The following is a 5728-nucleotide window of genomic DNA, read 5'->3' as shown; positions in this document are numbered from 1 at the left end:
TCTTAGTGAAGACCATTGCCAGTACCATGGACCGCCAAACGAACCAAGGAGTCCTGTCTTGGAGGAACAGCAACCAGATGGCTCCTTAGAAGCAAGGATGGCAGGCCATGGGTCACATACTTCAGACCTTTCTTCAGAAGAGACCAGTCCCTGAAAAAAGACATCAGGCTTGGTAAAGCAGAGGGTCAGTAGGAGAGGAAGACTCTCAAGGAGATGGACTGACGCAGTGGCTGCAACAATGGGCTGAACCTGCCGGCAGTTGTGGGAATGGTGTAGGGAGGGGCAGTGTTCTGTTTTGTTGTAAGAACCTACTCAAAGGCCCTTCCTCTCTTCCCGGCTCCGTGTAAGCGCCATTACACTTGGCTCTCTCTACGTTTGTCTTTTTAGTTTTTTAAGGTAAGCTCTTGTGTGTTTGGCATATTTCGCTCACCCTAATGTTTTCAAACTTGATCCACATTGTATAACATGTATCAAGACTTCATTAAAAAAAAACACTTGCTGAGCCGTATTCCTTGTAGGTAGGTTTTATCCATCCATTGATGGGCATTTGGGTGGTTTCCACCTTCTGCCTGTTGTGAACAGTACTACAGTAAACGTTGGTCTAGACATCTCTTTTCCAGTCACTGTCTTTAAGTCTTTTTTTTTTATTGTTTTATTGGAGGCTCTTCGCAGCTCTTATCACCATCCATCCATCCATCCACTGTGTCAAGCACATTTGTACATAAGTTGTCTTTATGTCTTTTGAGGAAGCCGCTAGGTGTGGAATTCCTGGGCCACATGGTAGTTCTATTTTCAGTTTTTCTGGGGAATCTCCACTGTTTTCCACAATGGCTATACCATTTTGCATCCCCACCTGCAATACACATGACTTCCGATTTCACCCATCCTAGCTCACGTTTGTGATTTTGTTTTGTTTGATTTTAGCTGTGGTAGTTACATAATCTGGTGTCAATTTGGGACTTGAGAGGATTAAGAGTGTAGGGGTGGAGTCCAGTCTGTCAATCGGATCATAGCCAATGAGGCCTCTGTGTGGGCATGGCCTTCTCCTGAGAATTCTGGGAAATCTGGCTTTTCCTCCTTGGAGGTGGGAGAGACTCTCTGCTCACTTCCTTGGAAACACTCTCCGGACAAGACACGTGGCACTGGGAGCCACGTGGAGACCCCTGCCAGCACTGAGATGCCAAAGACTTTCTACCCACTGGCCTGTGATCGTCCTGCATTTGGCGTTATTGCAGGTGTTTTGTGAGTCTGAAGAGGACTTTATAGATGGGTATGGGACATATGGGCTAAAATCGGACTTATGGGCTTGGACTGGACTGGGATGCTTTTATTTATTTTTAATTAAAAAAAATGTTATTGGGGGTTCGTGCAACTCTTATCACAATCCATACATACATTTGTTGCCATCATCCTCGAAACATTTGCTTTCTACTTGAGCCCTTGGTATCAGCTCCTCGGTTTCTCCGTACCACCTCCCCAAAGAGGAATTCCAGCGCCTGAACAGGGATGTGAACCCTGGACCCTCAGATAAAAAGTCTGATGCTCTACTGACTGAGCTATCCAGCCACCCCGTATACTTAATGTACAATTACCCTTTGTATAAAACTCTCTCTCATACACATGTGAGCATCCACGGACTTGATCCCTAGTCCACCGGCACTGACACATTAGCCATCCTAGTGGCACGATTCTTTCCTTGTGGTTTGGTTTGCATCTCGCTGATAGCTAACGAGGCTGAGCCTTTTGATGTGCTTGGTGGCCAGTTGAACGTCCTCCTTGGAAACTGTCTGTTCAAATCCTTTGCCCATTTTATGATTGGGTTATTTGTCTTTTCGCCGTGGTCAAATTCTTGCATAACCTTTGGTTATTAGATTCTTTTTGGATTTGTGGTGTCTGAAGTTACTCTCCCAGTCAGTAGTTTGCCTTTTCGCTTTCTTGGCAAGGTATTTTGATGAACAAATTTAACAATTTTTATAAGGCTCCCTTTGTTTTATCTTTTCATGTCTGTGCTTGTGGTATTAGATAATCCATTGTTAGAGTTAGGCCTGGTAGCGTTGCCCCAGCATTTTGTTCTAAGAATTTTGTGATTTTAGTTTGCACATTTAGGTCTTTAATCTACTTTGAATTTGTGGGGTTTCTTTTTGTATGATGTGAGGCATGGATCCTATTTTATTTTGCTGGATGTGGAAATCCAATTTCCCAACACCATTTATTGATAAGACTCTTCTTTCCCAATCAAATGAGCCTCAAAAATCAGTTGAACAAATGTACAGCACTAAATGCCTACATAAGAAAAAGCCTATCCCAGATCAACAGGCTAATTCCACAACTCCAAGAACTAGAAAGAGAAGAGAAAGCTCAGCCTAAACCAACTAGAAGAAAGGAAATATCAAAGAGCAGAGCAGAAATGAATAATATCAAGACCAGAAAACCATGGGAAGGATTCAGTAAAACGACTCGCTGGTTTTTTAAAACGATCAGCCTTGGCCTAGACTGATAAAAGGCCAAATCCTTGGCCTAGACTGATAAAAGATACAAATCATCGAAGTTAGACATGAGATAAGGAACATGACCACTGAAATGACAGAATAAAGAGACTCATGAGAGACTGTTATGAACCACTGCCTGGCAACCAACTGGACAGATAAGCTCACTGGAATAGACAAATCCTTACAAACACACAGACTACTCCAACGGATGGAGAGGCGATCGGAGAGCTCAGTATAACAAACGAAGACACTGGGTCAAGGATGAGAAAAATCTCTCAATTTTAAAAAAAATTGTCTGGACCGGTGGGACTCCACTGGGGAATTCTCCTGAACAGTTAGTGAAGAATTGAAACCAATACTGTGTAAACTCTTATAAAAGATAGAGACTCATACATGAAGCCAGGGAGGAACGGAGGAGTCTTGACTGTCAACTAAGGAGTCTGGGCTTGGTCCTTATGGAGATTTGCAGGGCATGAAAGTGTGGACTAAGATTTGCCATCCTACCCAGGATTCAGAGATAAGGTTTGGAGAAGGTTCACGGTGAGACACGTAGGAGCAGGGAGTTCCAAGTTCTAGTCCAGCTTACCTTCCTGGGTTGCCAGGTTTGCCAGTCAAATGAGGATGCCTCGGGGCTCTTTGAAGCTTTGGGATCGGCGCTCTGTTCATCCAGGTGTTGACAAGACAGAATGCCACTATTCAGAGGGCAGGAGAGGCGTTCCTACCTCCTTTCGCGGGTGCTGACAGGCTCCAGATAGGCTGTCGGGCTCGATGCCTCCAGACCTGACACTCTTAACAACGTTCCCCACACCCCTGTGCTCCACCACCCCCGGTTCAGCCTCACACACGCATGGCAGCACCGGGGAGGTGGCGATGAGACGGCTGAGGCGTCTCAGTCATCTGGTGGTGGAACATCAATACCACAGTGATGGCTTTCACAAACAAATAGTTTGCTGTTGTTAGCTGCCTTCAAGTCGGTTCAAACCCACAGTGACCCTACCAACCATGGGGGTGGGGGGGGACAAACAAACACCCCAGCTCCTTGTCCAGTCATCCTCACCACTGTTCCTATGTGTAAGCGCATTGCTGCAGCCACCGTGTCAATCGGCTTGTCGAGGACCTTCCTCTCTTCCACGCCCGCTGCCCTTTACCAACCACGTCCTTCTGCAGCCACTGGTCTCTCCTGATAACACGTGCGAAGGATGTGAGGTAAAGTCTCAAAGCCCAAATTCAGGAATAATGGCTCTAGGGGAAGTCTTTCTCTCTCTGATGGCTCTAAGGGACGGTCTGACTTTGTCTCCGTTCAACACCTGTGAGCCTGGCTTCCCTTAGAGATCTCTCTGTCTTGGCACCAATCTTTCCCTGCATCGAGGACAGTGGTCCTCAACCTTCCTCAGGCTGCGACCCTTTCATACAGTTCCTCATGTTGTGGTGACCCCCAAGCATAACATTATTTTCTTTGCTACTTCATCACTGTCATTTCACTGCTATTATGAATCAGGCAACCCCTGTGAAAGGGTCATTCGACCCCAAAGAGGTCGCGACCCACAGGTTGAGAACCGCTGGTCTAGGAAGTTCTCAGTGTTCCTCAGGCCCAAGAAACCGCCTCCACGCTCCGCTCTTCTTTCTTGGTGATTGTCGACTTCCTTCTTCTCTGCTTGCTTTTCTCTCCTCTTTAGCTCTTGGAAGATGAAAGGGGATGCGGGCCACACTGCAGGAAAACGCCCCTGAGTAAGCGGGTTGTACCCCACTCGAATCCCCATACAAGTGATTGACGGATCACATCATGAGGATGTTATATAGAAGTGCTATGTAACTGCCAAACCTCTGAGAATCGTGGCCCAAGCAAGTTGACATGTATTTGGGGGTGGGGTGGATCACAACTCAGTCCTTGGTATAAAGTTATATAAGTAAACATTTACAAATGTAAGGCTGACATGTTAAGAATTCTCCTATATATCCCAGCAAGGAGAAACTGCAGCATGCCTGTCCCGGGACTCATCCCATCCAGCAGGCTCATCATAAGGTGGAGGTGACTGGCCAGCATCAAGGAGCCACATTGTGCAAGGCGATCTTGGATTTGACGGGGCCCTCCTGTTTGCCGGGCCAGTTGCTCTGGGAAGGCCTCTGGCAGCCTCCCTGGCTCTCAGGAACCCCAGAACCAGTCACCTCGTAGGTGCACCAAAGCAGCCAAGAAGGTGGAGGTCTCTCTCTGGATGCAGGAGCAGATGGGCGCAAGGAGTGAAAGTAGTTGGGGGCTCCTCCCACTTCCCTCCCAGGTCCTCCTCAGGCTTCCACGGAATCAACCTGCAGTCTCAGTTCTGTTTTCCCTCTGCAGTGGGTCTCTGGCAGGGGCTAGAGGCCCCCAAGGCCCCACCGGGTTTTTCCTAGGTATGCAAAACAAAGCCCTTACCATAAAAGGGAGCACGGTGGGGGAGTTCCCCCTAGTAGTCCCCCCAGGGGGAAATGCAAATAACGTACAAAACAGACAGAGGAAGGGAGGACCATGAACAGGAAGTGGCTGCTGTCAGCCTCTGGGTCTTAGGAGACACTGGGTTGGGGGCAGAGACACGAGACTCCAGCAATGAATTCTAGAGCAGCCCCCCCAGAGGTGACAGCGTGGCTGTGGCTTCAGAGAAAGCTGGATTCCAGTGATATTAGAGCCACCATTTCCCACCTTGGGCAAGCCACTGAACCTCTAAGTCTGAGTCTTCCTCAGGAAGAGGGGCTGCCGCCCAGTCTGCCCAGTCTGGTCACTTGCCCACACCTCCATGAGTTCTTCAAGCCACCCTACCTTGAGCCAAACTGCCCACCTGCTATCTTCCTCACCCAAATGACAAATAGTAAGCCTTATAAGGAGCCCTGCGGCAGAGTGGTTATGCACTGGGCTGCTAGCCACAGGGTCAGCTGTTCAAAACCATCAGCCACTCCATGGGAGAAAGATGAAGCGTTCTACTCCGGTGGAGAGATACAATCTCAGAGACCCATTGGGGCAGTTGTACCCACCCTATAGGGTCACGATGATTTCAAATTGACTCAATGGCAGTGAGAGGAAGGAGGGCTTCTCAAACTCCAGAGAAAAAAATCTCCTTCCATCTGATCACTTGAAACGGGGAAACTGAGGCCCAGAGCACAGTTTGCCCAAGGTAATGCTGGAAGCCAGGTTTCCCGACTCCTAATCCAGTGCTCCAGCCTCTTCACAGAAAGCCACCCCACCACCCCCCGCACACCATTCCCCAGCC

At 48.1% G+C, this 5728-nt stretch overlaps 1 non-coding gene across 1 annotated transcript; it reads right to left on the bottom strand.

Annotated features, from left to right (window-relative positions):
• Nucleotides 1-1493: 1493 nt before the first annotated feature.
• On the bottom strand, nt 1494-1566 carry TRNAK-UUU. Its single transcript has one exon. It is a non-coding gene; the product is annotated as a tRNA-Lys (tRNA).
• Between the last annotated feature and the right edge of the window lie 4162 nt (nt 1567-5728).

The sequence above is a fragment of the Echinops telfairi genome, unplaced genomic scaffold, assembly GCF_000313985.2.
Source record: "Echinops telfairi isolate 266 unplaced genomic scaffold, ASM31398v2 ScPeMD7_7457;HRSCAF=8495, whole genome shotgun sequence".
Classification (NCBI taxonomy): domain Eukaryota; kingdom Metazoa; phylum Chordata; class Mammalia; order Afrosoricida; family Tenrecidae; genus Echinops; species Echinops telfairi.
The sequence above is the reverse complement of the archived record's forward strand: the minus strand, read 5'-3'. Positions and strand labels throughout refer to the sequence as shown.